Genomic DNA, 15,040 nt, shown 5'->3' on the forward strand with positions numbered 1-15,040 from the left:
AAATTATTATTATTATTATTATTATTATTATTATTATTATTATTATTATTTACACTCGGGGAGCTCAGGTGAATTTCAACTCTTAATGGCAACTTCCAGTCCTAAGATCAAGAAACAGAGCTCAGCCCCCATACCAAGTTGTATCAAAGGCAGTCCAACCCTCCTGCTGCCCCATGCCATACCACACAGCCCAAACTCCCAGTGCCTCACCTCTTTCCTCATGTTCTGTGCCAGTGGCCTTCTGTGTTGGGAACAACAGTGTTCCACCTACCCCACCTCCTCTGCTGCTATGACACAGAAAATGTAGCTAAGTGCCCTGTATGGCTATCAAAACTAGGTCACAGTGATGAAAAGGAATATGAGACCTGAGTAAAAATTAGCAATCTTTGTGATTGTTTATAAATTTGGTTGTTGTTGTTTAGTTGTTTAGTCGTGTCCGACTCTTCGTGACCCCATGGACCAGAACACGCCAGGCACTCCTGTCTTCCACTGCCTCCCGCAGTTTGGTCAAACTCATGCTGGTACCTTCGAGAACACTGTCCAACCATCTGGTCCTCTGCCGTCCCTTTCTCCTTGTGCCCTCCATCTTTCCCAACATCAGGGTCTTTTCCAGGGAGTCTTCTCTTCTCATGAGGTGGCCAAAGTATTGGAGCCTCAGCTTCAGATAAATTTGGTTAAAGGTAAAGGTACCCCTGCCCGTACAGGCCAGTCTTGACAGACTCTAGGGTTGTGTGCTCATCTCACTCTAGAGGCCGGGAGCCAGCGCTGTCCGCAGACACTTCCGGGTCACGTGGCCAGCGTGACGAAGCACACGGAAACGCCGTTTACCTTCCCGCTAGTAAGCGGTCCCTATTTATCTACTTGCACTTTTGACGTGCTTTCAAACTGCTAGGTTGGCAGGCGCTGGGACCGAACAATGGGAGCGCACCCCGCCGCAGGGATTCGAACCGCCGACCATGCGATCGGCAAGTCCTAGGCACTGAGGTTTTACCCACAGCGCCACCCGCGCCCCTAAATTTGGTTAGACTCTTGTTATAAGGGGCACCATTTGTGTGCGTGCATGTTACCTTTCTTTTCTTTTCGCTGTGGTATTCTTGACGACCCCTATGCTGTATTTGATGTTTATGGTCTGTAGACCAAACTCAACTCAACTTTAACTAATGAATGAGATTTTAAAATACAGACTGAGTTCATTAATATCTCATAATTGCTTTCTTTGTGTGTGCGCGCGAGTGAGCGCACAAATGCATATATATTTCCCTTGACTCATTAAAGGCCCCAGACAGTGATGGGGATGAAGTGGTGAAAGCCTGGAAAAAAGCATACTTACATCAAGGGCTAGGGAAGTGGTCACTCCACGAGGTCATTTTCCTGTGAGACTTTGTGACAGCTGGAGAAAATTAACCAAAATATCAGCATTCCAGAGAGTTACAAAAAAAAAAGGTAAGGGGAAGGAGTGATCAGGGAGCTCAAATGTCTTATGGAAACTACTTGTGCTATTAGACCAGCAAAAACATTTTCAAGTACACCAAGTCAGTAGATCTGGTTTCCAGCCAAATCCAATGAGTGTTTTTTTTTTTTTAGGCTGCAATCCCATATTTCCTTCAAAGTAAGTCCCATTGAACTCAAAGGGGCATACCTCTGAGTATGTACATATAGGATTGCATTGTCAGACATCAAAAGGCAGCTGGGTTGCATATGCAAAGAGGTGCTAAATTCTATGTGAGTCTCTCCAAAAACACTGTTAGTCTTGTAACTTCCAAGGCGCAAAGTTCCTCCTATTAAACTCTTCTAAGATAGGGCCAAGGGACACGGGTGGCGCTGTGGGTTAAAGCCTCAGTGCCTAGGACTTGCCGATCATCGGTCGGCGGTTCAAATCCCCGTGGCGGGGTGCGCTCCCGCTGCTCGGTCCCAGTGCCTGCCAACCTAGCAGTTCGAAAGCACCCCCGGGTGCAAGTAGATAAATAGGGACCGCTTACTAGCGGGAAGGTAAACGGCGTTTCCGTGTGCTGCGCTGGCTCGCCAGATGCAGCTTGTCACGCTGGCCACGTGACCCGGAAGTGTCTGCGGACAGCGCTGGCTCCTGGCCTCTAGAGTGAGATGAGCACACAACCCTAGAGTCTGGCAAGACTGGCCCGTACGGGCAGGGGTACCTTTACCTTTACCTTTAAGATAGGGCCAGCAAGAACCCATAAAGACAAGGCAGGTAAAATATCAATGAAATCAACATCAGCATATTTAAAAGGCCTGTCTAAATTAGCATATTTTTTGCCTGCCAGCAAAAGGTCACCAGAGATTAAGTTCGCCGGGCCTCCCTCAGCAAGGAGTTTCAGAGCCTGGGGGCAGCCACTGAAAAGGCCCTCACTTGAGTTTCTGCCCAATGTGTTTCAGAAGTTGGCAAAAACAAATACTTTCCCTGCAAAACCTGAGCAGCTTTGGAAAAAGAGTGTTCTGTCCCTGTGACACAGGACACCCCATGTCATGTACCTCTTGTGGTGGAGACACCTCAGATACTGAGCTGGTGCCATTGATCCCTGCCTCCATCTCGAGGGACATGGAGATGACAGAGCCTGTGTGCACAGACCCCACAAGCTCAGCATACTTGATGAAGTGCCAGTTTGCTTGCCCAGTCTTGAGGGTCCAGCCATTCATCATGCTAAGTGCCATGCTGCCTCACCCTTCAAAAGGAAGGTTCAGGGCCATGTCCCCTGTTGGATCGGCATCTTAGCTTGTGATTAGCCTTGCACCAGTACCTCTTTTGTACGTCTTGCTCTGTGTAACCTGAGCCTTGCCTATATCCCAATTTGATTTATGCATTCAAGACTTTGATGGAACCCGAGTCTGCAGTTCAGGTAGTGAGAACCAGGACAAGGAGAGACTGTAGTTTCACAGAACCCAAAACCCTCCTATTCTCCCAACATGCCCTAGAGCTGGCGAAGTCTTTTTTTGTCATTAAAACGCATGCTAACAAGCACTTCAAAAAATATGAGGTACATGTTGTTGTTGTTGCATCGGATATAAACCAGCTAAACGAAGTACTGTCCAAGTGTTGTACCCATGAGCTTCATCCATGTAAATCTGCATTGCTCAAACCCACATTGGAAAAGCTGGTTCGTCTGCCTACACACACACACACACACACACACACACACACACACCAATGCCTTTTGGATGGCTCTGCCAATGGTTCAGATTCCTTGTTTCACATATTTCCTGAATTATGCAGTGTACATGCTAATGTCCAAGAGAGGGTGTTATAATAGATTACAGTTCTCAATATTGCCTGGGTTTAGTTTGGCATCCTTAGTGGAACACAAGGAGCCATTCACAGAGTTCTCAGCTGATTCTAGGTTGCTTTCAAATAAAGGATTATTTGGAAATTCACTATAGCTGTGAGTTGTGGGACAGAAAAGAAGATACCGTATTGGCCCGAATATAGGCGGTTGAATTCAAGCCGGGAGGGCGGGGGAGAGAGAAAAAGACAATACCCGAATATAAGCTGCTCCCTTGAAATTCCGCAGGCACTTACACCCATTCCGTTTTACCATATGTCTGTTTCAGCAGCGATATCATAAAAGCCCATTTCTGTAAGGTCATGATTTTAAGCCACACTTTAACTTTTCATGGTCGGAATTTGGGGGAAAAAGTGAGGCTTATATCCAGGCCAATACGGTACATATTTAATTTGTAAATTTATTTCAAGGACAAGCAGTTTATCTCTTGGGCCATGAAGAGAGCAACCCAAGTTTCTACAGACTGTATTTCTTTCTCACATGTACATACAACATTATTATTATTATTTTTATTATTATTATTATTATCATCATCATCATCATCATAGGCAGCAACTGGTTCTTACTGGGAAGGTGCTCTTTGGAATGTTCCCCAGACTGCCACTATCTTTTTGCGATAGTTGACATCCTGGCAAAGGTTGTGTGATCATAGTTGATTGGGACGTCTTGTACAACAAAGATCTGGGTTTTTGCAACAGGACAATCCACTGGAAAGTGTGGGATAGCACTTGCTTTGAATCAGAGTAAATGCTCATTAAATAGCTAACATTGTCTAATGTCCCTGCAAACAAAGGAGAATGAATGTTCAACAGAAGCGGGTTTGGGGCAGTCCAGCTGGGCGCCGACGCTTGAGGGCACTGCAGGGCTTCACAACTATAATGTGGTGAATTGAGCAGAACGGAAGGTGCGAGGTGGGGGTGGGAGTGCCAAATTTTGGCTTTGCTCAGGGCGCTGCTGAAATGATAAAAGCCAAAGTCTGCCACTGATGCTCAATAAACACTGAGCCCTCTGAGTCATTCCTATGGGTACCAGCATGGCAGCGACATCCCTGCCAGTTCTTCCAGTGCTGCCTCAGAAATGCAGAAAGCACAGTGGAAATTGATGGGATCAACTGGGAAGAGCCTGCTCAGCCCCTGCCTCTCCAGTCTGTCCAATGGAGCAGTGCAGTGTTGCCAGAGAGCACTCTTCTGTTGCCCCCCACAACTCAGAAGGCAACAGGCACTGGCAAGGACTTGTCCCCATTGCTCCCCTCTCATGTGTTTATTTAATGCCTGGTCATGGTGGCTGAAGAGGGCTATAATCATGTAGGAAAATATGTATATATTCTGTCATTTGAATTCTGGGGTGAGTGTTTTTCCCCCAATAGGAATAGATACGCTGGGAATCTGATATATGCATCATCTTCCCAATCTGTGCACTTGTGGCAGAAACAATGCTAACATGAACATCAAATAACATACTCTGTACTTTTTTTCTACATGGAATACAATCCAGCCACAATTAAGTGCTTCCCAAGTGTCATTTGCATGCACATAATATAAATTGGATTCAGAACGCTGAACTTCGGTTGGGAAAATCATGACCACTAAGATTAGTGTTACAGTACATAGGGAAAAAATCTCTTTTCTGAAGCAGCCCTGAGGGTGACCATTTTCCAGAAGGGAAAGGGTCTTAAGATCACTATCCAGAAACTGCAGCTTCACCAAATTGACAGGAAAAGTTGCACTCATCAGAGCTTCCCGAGAAGCCTTCTTAAAATTACAAAAGCTGCATGTGCTTTTGCAGTGCGTTCTACCTCCCAAATATTGCTAGTTAGGTACACTCCCCAAAAGTCCATTTTCCAAAGAAGGACAGACAACAGTTCTCAGACCAAACAAACAAACAAACAAAAAAAACCACATCTGTCACGTTTGTGCTGAAATTGAACCATCTTCCTAAGATCCAGGGAGAGTTTATGTAATTCTCGATGAGCAAGCTCCTTCTAGTATACTTTTGCACTTCCTGTTTTGCTTTACAAATGGGGCTAAAAGCAGGCACGCCAAAATAACTTGAGAAGGCTTGTTCTCATGAGAATTTTTAGCTCCAATTGGCTATTACTCATACAAAGTCAGGGAGATCAGATGGGTCCTGACAAGCTGAAGGCTATCAGGCTGATTCGCCAGAATCAAAGCAGATCCTTTTGAGATCCCCAAATATTAGGAAGGGATGACCACTCAGTGGGGAGATGCAGGAAGTCCCTTATTCAATCCCCATCATCCTCTAGGTCAGCCTTTCTCAACCTGTGGGTCCCCAGATGTTGTTGAACTACAACTCCCATCACCCCTAGCTAGCAAGGCCAGAGCTCAGGGATGATGGAAGTTGTAGTCCAACAACATCTGGGGACCCATGGGTTGAGAACTGCTGCTCTAGGTGAAAGGATAAGGAAGCAGATTGTGAGCAAGATCTCTGCCCGAGATCCCGGAGAGCTGCTGCTGGTCAGATTAGACTGCTGTAGGTGGACAAATAGTCTGAGCTGGAATTGAGCAGCTTCCTAAAGGATTTAACTCCCATCGGAATTAATAACAGACCACTGACCATTGCAATATACACTGAACATATAATATATTGGTGCTATATCCAACAATCTCAGGATACACCCATTGAAGTCAGTGGAGTTAGCTAGTCATTGGTCCGATTCTGAGTATGACTTGATTGGATACAGTCTTTCCTTCTTAAAAATGTTTACAGAGGTACCTTGGTTCTGAACGGCTTGGCTCCCGAACAAATTGGGTCCTGAACGGCGCAAACCTAGAAGTAAGTGTTCTGGTTTGTGAACGTTTCTTGGAAGCCGAACATCCGAAGCAGCTTCTGCTTGAGTGCAGAAAGCTCCTGCAGCCAATTGGAAGCCACGCCTTGGTTTTTCAACAGACTCCCAGAACAGGGTACGTAAGTTTGAGAACCAAGGTACTACTGTACAAGAAAGAAAACAATGCATATAGTATATGATCACTGCATTTTTCATTCCAGGATTTCATGAACTAGGAACAACATTTTTTTTAAATGCCCTTGAACTAAATAACCTTCAGCGCAGAAGAAATATAATGAGTATTGCAATAATAAACAACATCATATTCTGTAGAGCCATTTTGCCAGCCAAGCCTATAATGGATATAGGGTTGGATCCAAAGGCGGAAAGATTCTTCCAGTCACAGAAGTGCTGTTTCCAAATTTAGCAGAAGAACATTCCATAAGAAAGGGACTCCAATTTCCAATATGTTCTTCTGTTTGCACAAGTTCTCCTGTTATAGTTTGCACAAGTTCATTTTCAGTACTCTTGGGTAGGTGGAAAGGGTCCACTAAAGTTTCTACACTACAGCCTATATATTCTTATTCACGGTTTCTTATACTGCTATGCACCCCTGACACATTGGGGCACTGCACTACACAAAGTCACCTTCTAGAACTTGCATAAATTTTCATTTGCACAGTTCTTTCGATTCTAGCCATTGCTATTTTTCCTGCAGTCAGTAAATTCAAAATATGTTCTGAGGCAAGTTGCATCCACAATAGCCTCCAAATACCCCAAATCAGACAATGTGGCCCACTCAATATCTATACCAGTCATTTCTTCAATATTTCTCAAAATCAAATCCGCAAATGACTTAATCTGAATACAGTGGTACCTTGGTTCTCAAATGCCTTGGTACTCAACGCTGAAAACCCGGAGGTAAGTGTTCCGGTTTTAAACGATTTTCGGAAGCCGAACATCCAATGCGGTTGTTGGCTACTGTTTCCAGGGCACCTGCACCAATCAGAAGCTGTGCCTTGGTTTTTTGAACATTTCGGATGTCAAATGGACTTCCGGAACGGATTAAGTTTAGCACTTTTGTTTCTGCTTTTTATTTTGTGGTTTTTGTTTTTGAGGGTTTTTCGGTTAATTTGTTTTTGTCACTGTTCAGCTACTGATTGCTTGGGTGTGTGAGTGCGGAAATGGATAAAAGCCCCCCATCCGAACAATGACTATCATCAGTGCAGGTAAGAAAAAATAATAATTTTAATTTTTACCATCTACATTGATTATTGCTTTCGTTTTATGGATCAATGGTCTCGTTAGATAATAAAATTCATGTTAAATTGCTGTTTTAGGGGTTGTTTTTAAAAGTCTGGAACGGATTAATCCATTATGCATTACTTTCTATGGGAAAGCGTGACTTGGTTTTGGACCGCTTTGGTTTTGGAATGGACTTCCGGAATGGATTAAGTTTGAGAACCAAGGTACCACTGTACAGTTCAAATTAATTTCAGCTTCTGGGAATTAATAACCCAACGGAAGCATAATCCCAGTCTCTGCCTGATGCTGGTTCTTTTTAAATGCATTTCCCCATAAACAATATATTAAATGAAATAAAATTCACTGTGAAGATTTTCATTTCTTTCCATTTCAATAGTTAGTTAGATGTCTAGAAATTAGTTAACTGAGAATTCTTGAGTGCAAGACAAGTAGACTTTTTGAGGGTAAAAAAGCATAAGATTAAGTGGGACCAAGAGTTTGATCCTCATTTCAGGTGTGCTATAACTGAATTCAAACTTATTTAGTCCTTCTGTCATTTGAATAGGTTTACTTTGATGATAGGGACATGGGTGGCGCTGTGGTCTAAACCACAGAGCCTAGGGCTTGCCGATCAGAAGGCCTGCGGTTCGAATTCCCGCAATGGTGTAAGCTCCCGTTGCTCGGTCCCTGCTCCTGCCAACCTAGCAGTTCGAAAGCATTTCAGAGTTCAAGTAGATAAATAGGTACCACTTCGGTGGGAAAGTAAACAGCGTTTCCATGCACTGCTCTGGTTCGCCAGAAGCGGCTTTGTCATGCTGGCCACATGACCTGGAAGCTGTCTGCGGACAAAAGCCGGCTCCCTCAGCCGGTAAAGCGAGATGAGCGCCGCAACCCCAGAGTCATTAATGACTGGACTTAATGGTCAGGGGTCCCTTTACCTTTACCGCTTTACCGTGATGATGATGATAGTTCTTTTGATGGAAATATAGTGAAGTTCCCATAAACATTGGTATAGGTCACTGAAATTACAGCTAGCTGCATTCCACTGTCCTGTACTAAGCTGCCTTCTTGAAATATTTCCAGAAGCATTCCATTTATCTGCTATTGTGTTTGGTTTCAGAAAACAACCCAGGCATGATATGTGGGCAGTGTTAGTTTTTGCCATTACAATTTGGACACAACTAACCAAAGGGGTCTGGTGGATCAGAAAGAGATCCAAATGTTTATTTTCTTGATCAAACACCCAGAGAACACACTTGGATTTGAACATTTGAGCGAGTCGTGGAAAATTGGGTTGAAGCTTTGTGAATGGGTAACAAAAATGAGGGGACTTGGAGTCTAACCAAATCTCTAATATTGTCAAATATTATTGATGGTACACTGGATGAGTACAGTATCTATAGCTCTGCTTCAAATTACTTTTGATATTTGGTTCCAAATAGAAGCCTTTTCCCATCATAAGCCGGCTTCTCCTGCTTCACCGTGCAATGAAGTGATGCTAAGCCTGTGTTTCTAATATGATTTTCTGCTGCCATGAAGGTGAATGGGTTATAATAACTTCAAGTGCCTCTGATTGTCACTGCCTTGCACCTTCGTTCTTCATCTGTTGCTTATGGAGAGCATTTGCAAAATTGCACTCCTTGTGTTTTCACATGCTTTTCAACAACAGTAGTTTCCAATACTGGCTGAAAGTAATTGGCCCCCTTACTAGGCCAGCTCCTTGTGTCTTAGACCAGGGGTCAAATGCAGCCAGAGAGAACCTGTCATCTGGTCCTTGTGACTCTTCCCAGAGCACCCTCTCCCCAGCCACGCCCTCTTTTTCCAGGCCACACCCCTCCCCAGCTCTACATAACCTCCTTGAGTGTCTTTGCCAGGCTGGCCTTTATCCTAAAGGTAAAGGGACCCCTGACCATTAGGTTCAGTCGTGGCTGACTCTGGGGTTGCGGCGCTCATCTCACTTTATTGGCCGAGGGAGCCGGCGTACAGCTTCCGGGTCATGTGGCCAGCATGACTAAGCCGCTTCTGGTGAACCAGAGCAGCGCATGGAAACGCCGTTTACCTTCCTGCCAGAGCGGTATCTATTTATCTACTTGCACTCTGACGTGCTTTCAAACTGCTAGGTTGGCAGGAGCAGGGACCAAGCAACGGAAGCTCACCCCGTCGCGGGGATTCGAACCGCCGACCTTCTGATTAGCAAGTCCTAGGCTCTGTGGTTTAACCCACAGCGCTAATGCCTGTTTCTTGGCTGGATGGAAGCTATAGAGGTGTATGTGAGTATGTATAGAAACCAGCCTACTGCAGAAAGGTAAAAATTATATTTGCTGATCGGTCCACTTTCGCCCCTGCCCACCACTAGCATGTGATCCTCCTGTTGCAGAAAGGATTCCCAGATGGGAGGCTGGCTGGCCCTCAGTGAGAAAAAAATTGCAGGTCAAAGCAATTCAAACCCACCCATTCATTAAGAATACAAAGCCTTCCCATTTTTTACACAAGAAGACGCCAACAGGAGTAGAAATGAATGAGTACCTTGCACAACATTGCCTTACTGCAGCCAGCAGGTTGAAGCAAGTCTCCAACACTGCACCTGAAAGGGCACAGCAAGGCTAAAATGCTGTGATGGTGCAGCAAACCACTGCTGTCATAATTTAGCAGTCATACTGTATTTACCAATCCCATTTTTACTAGTCCTAATCTCTGCTCATGGGCAAGTAAAATGACCCATAGCAATACCATAAATCGCAATACAATACACACTAGCAGGAGAAGGAAAACTCCAATCCTAAACCACCGCTGCCTTCTGGCTATAGTCATCTGTGAGAAAGGCTTCAGGAGTAAACCCTGAGGGAAAATCCATACCCACTGGCTTGTGGGACGTCTTCAGGAGAAGAAAAGGCTAAGGAGTAAACCCTACACAAATCTGGAGTGGCGGAGCTAAGATGGTTCGATGGTGTGTTGTATGCCTCCTTCCAGCAACTCCTTCAGCCAAGCTGATGTCAAATGTATTGTTCTGCTTTCCTTTGGACCACATCAGCAAGGCCAAGAGGGAGGTCCTATGGTCTGGGCAGCCTAGGACCTCCCAGGTCACTTTAGTGCTGCTAACTCGGCAAAAACAACATGGGAGGCAGTAGGCACGAGTTACTGGTTTCTGCAGCCACAGCAGGTGCTGTAATTCTCTAGCAGTTTAACTTCACCCCCGGGGGCACACTCCATTGCTTCTCGAGACAGACGGATGTCAGCAATGACACCTCAGTGCAAATAATAAAACAACCCAAACTGTATATATTTTACTTCCGGGTGGGAGCCTCTGGCCCTTCAGATGCTAGCAGACCACAGATCTAAGCATGTTGGCTATGGCTGATGGTAGTTGAAGTCCTTCAATGTCTGAGGGGCCAAAGATTCCCCACTCCTGTTTTAAGACAACAGCATAACAAGGTTATGTCAGTGGAGTGAATAGACAAGTGAGTCTCTTTAAGGAGTGCATTCTATAGTGTGGGTACACTGTGGAGAAGGCTGTGCTCCTAGGGATGGAAGAGGTATTTGATTCACTGTGCATTCGAAGGTGAACCAACCTAATTCACACTTTCTGAAACAACACGAGACCCAAAATGCAGATACCGTTTCAAATTCATACTCCTCTGAATTTTGCAGCGCAGTTCTCTGACCAGACAGTGTTTACAAGAATGGACATATTTGGGTGGTGTGTGTAGAAAAATGAGTATATTGGTAACAAAGCAGCCAAACATGCATCGTATTAGGGAAGATTGCTTGCAAAAGCATGTACAGAGCTAGAAACAAATGTCTGTTAATTAGGAGAAATTATCACAAAAATGTGATGAATCTTCAGGAGGACAGTTTATAAAATAAAAATGTCACCAAATGTTGCAGAAATGTGCAGAACTGGAGATTAGAAAAATGAGAAAGTGGGAGAAGCAAAATGGGCTGATTTTACTGACCTAAAACTCGGACACAGAAAAGAGCCTCTTTCCCAGATCTTAGGGGGCAGACTAAGGCAAAGGAATGCTGGGGAGAAAGCACTGGTACCATTGCCTGAGTATAACTGTTTTAGTGAAACATTGATAGGGACCCCACCTCCATCACTTGAAATGTCTCTGTGGTGGCTGCATTGTACGCTGCCTTCTTAGACATATCCCACTAAAGACTTAAACTGCTTTAATAGTCATTCCCTTTTACCAGGGAGCCATGGGAACCACAGCATAGTGAGGGTCTCCAAGACAGAATTCTCAACTAATTACAGTTCCTATGGCTTTTTTGGGGGGGGGAGCCAGTTAAAGTTGCATAAATGCAATGCAATTGTTTAGTGTAGATCTGCTTTTAGATTATGTTTAAGCAAATACGGCATCATATCTTAAAGAGGTTCACCGGGAGCATTTCTTGCCCAGCAATTTTGCTAATAAGCTAATGGACCCCCCCTTAATAGGGTGTGATTTTATTCTATTACACATGTCAGGACACGTTTTAGTAGACAGGCAATGGTAGAAATATTTCAGAGCGGCAACAAAATGCTGCAGAGTGAAATGCTCCTGTTCAGGGCCCCAGTCCACCAAATAATAATAATAATAATAATAATAATAATAATAATAATAATAATAATAATATATTTATCTCCTGCCCATCTGTCTGGGTTTCCCCAGCCACTCTGGGTGGCTCCCAACAGAATATTAAAAACACAATAAAACCTCAAACATTACAAACTTCCCAAAACAGAGTTGCCTTCAAATGTTGCTATGCTGTCTGTCTTCCACATACTTTCTGTTACAATTTCCTGCATTTCTTCTTCCATCAGCAAGCATGCCATAGCTGCTGAGCATGAGGTTTCTTTGGGTGTTTTTGTAAAAGGCTTTTTTGTACTTTGAGGTTCCTCGAATCCATTTTGGCTACATCACATTCAGAGTTCCCTGTTAAGAGGATTTTATTTATATTTATTTATTATTACATTTCTCCCTCAACTTTCCTCCAAGGACCTCAGGATGGCACACATAGTTCTTCTGCATCTTATCTGTTACAGCAACCCTGTGAGGTAGCTTAGGTTGAGAGACAGCGACCAGCCCAAGCTCACCCAGTGAGCTTCATGGTTGCATGGGTATTTGCAACCGTGGGTATCCCAGATCCTAGAACAACTCTCTTAATCATTACACCAACCTAGCTTGATTTGAGGTTGAGGGAAATTATAGGATAAACAGCCACAGGAATGCATCCTCAGTGGCACTTCCTAAACCCACCTCAGCCGGATAATAAGACACGGGTTTAGCATTAGCTATAGAAGTAAGCAAAAGTTTAGTGTCAGAAATGCATACACACAATGATCTAGTTTAACCCTTGGTCCTAAAAAATGGCTTTTTTGCATTGGCCTAGAAACAAGGCACAACAAGCACCTAGTCAATAATTTGTTTCTCCCTTCACTGGAGGCTGTATGCTACCCTAAAATTTCAGGTAATCTTTTTAATTTACCAGTATGCTGTTCATTATTTACAGAAATCCCATACCCCATGTAAACAGGGCAAAAGCAAATATGAGGTTTTTCATTTTTATTTTTAAAAATGCTTATGCATTTACTGTGTGTGTGTGTGTGTGTGTGTGTGTGTGTGTACTTACAAGAATGGAAGGAGGGAGATTACAGGAAGAGGTGCCAGCTAGCACACTCTACTCAACAATTGGAATTTTTTTTCTGCAGAGAGGGAGAGAGAAAAAACCAGCCCACACAGCTCCATGAAATGGATTTCACTGTTGTGTTGTGCTGTTTTGGCTATGTACCACGTCCAAGGGAGGGTAGATTGTTGTTACCCAAAGCAGTTAGCTGGTTTTCGGACTAAACATTTCTCGTAAAAAGGGAATTGTATCTGAAAAGGCCCTGAATAGAATGTTTCCTTAACTACTTTATCCTGAACAGCATCCAGCACTTCAAGATTTTATTGGCATTTCTTTCCTCTCCCTGCCCCCGCCCAGCACCCCTGCTACCCTCGCCCCTTAGTTGTGTTTGGTTCTATTAAAAAAAAATCAATGTAATAGGATGACCTTCCTCAAAGGGCATCTTTTTCACTCAATCTCTCCTCTAAAGACAGTGACATTAGTTTTGTAAATTAATAAACAGGCGGGTATCTGAGGACTGCATGAAGCCTCCATCACCCCTCATTGTGCTTTCTCTACTGACCCCACTTTCCAGTGCAGGGCCCTCATCTCGACAACAATGCCCTGAAAGCCTGTGTGGCACTCTGGAATCACACTTGAAAAGGTCTTTGGCTAGGGCTGGCTTTCAAGCAGGGGGGGACAATTGGCAAGAGGCCTGTGGCTATTCATGCAGAACAGGCAGTGAAAAATGCCTGAAGTCAGTTTCAGGGGTGGGCAATGCCCCCCAAAAGAAAGCCCACATAACGCAAATGGCTGCTGCTAAGCGACTAAACCCAAAGGCATGCCACTAGCCGGCCTCCATGCGCCGACATCAATGGGCTCATCCTCTCCCTATTAGGGGCCTAAACTGATGGAGAAACATGAGAAGGGGCGAGGAGCAGGAAAGGAAAATAAAAGCAAGGGGTGCGCTGCGGCCGAGGCAGATATTGTTGCACGGAGCGACCTGGCATACTGAAATAAGATCATCCGCCTTGAGCACCGGGGTTTGTTGCCCAGGCTGGGTGCCCACTGTTCCCCACTCCGAAAGAAAAACGATACTTGCTCATGGCAGGAATGGTGGACGGCAGCGGAAATGGGGGAGAGGATACCTTTGAGCGTTGCCTTTTTAAAAATGGTGATGGCTGTCAAAAAGAATGAAAAAGAGAGAAGACAAGAAAGAAGGTATCCAAAGAAGAAGAAGAAGCATAATTAATCAGCACAACCGTAACATTCAATAAATAGGCCTATTTCCCACATAGGGAATACAAATGCTTCTACTCTGTTATGAGCTAATCTTTCTCCTGTAATCTGTGGTTTTAGCAGGAGCATGGAGCTAATACTTTATGTTCTCCTTGGTTTTCTTTTTTCTTCATCACTGCTGATAGTTTAATTGGGTGATGTCTGACTACGTTGTACTCAGAACAGACCTGTTGAAATCAATAGAGTTACTGGAACGTATTTATTTTAATAGCTATTCTCTGAGTATGGCTAGTGCTGAATATAGCTTCTTAATCCCAGCTGTTTCCACATTTTCCTAATTCAGTTTAGGATGGGTTTTTATCATCATCATCATCATCATCATCATCATCATTATGCTTTTCTTCTAGCATCTAACATACAGTATCAAGGGTGAGGTAAATATAACTAAAACCTGCACCTAATCCTTTTGATGTATAATATACTTCACATCAATAGGTAGGCCCATCAATGGACTGATTATTATTACTCCAGGTTGGGAAAAGATCATTTATTGCCCACAGAAGCTTTCTATCTTAGGATATTTTCATTACATACAAAACAGTCTCTTCCTTTTTTACAAAGCCAGCAATGGCTACCCAACACATACCCTCACACACTTTCTCCACCATTTTGCTTTCCCAAGGTGTCCAATGTCAGGGCAGGTATCTTTATATCTCACAGACACCTAACCTTGGGCTCATCCAGACTTCCTTTCATGCTGCATTTCTAGGCAGAGGTTTACACTTTAAAGCTTTAAATATGAAGCACCCCTGATTGGGAACAGCATGGCCCTCATGGCGACATTTTCGCAAACTCTTTTCAGTATTGTACAAATGATAGTTTTGCTGTCTCA

This window comes from Podarcis melisellensis (assembly GCF_964234715.1).
Source record: "Podarcis melisellensis genome assembly, chromosome: 1".
In the NCBI taxonomy this organism is placed as follows: Eukaryota; Metazoa; Chordata; class Lepidosauria; order Squamata; family Lacertidae; genus Podarcis; species Podarcis melisellensis.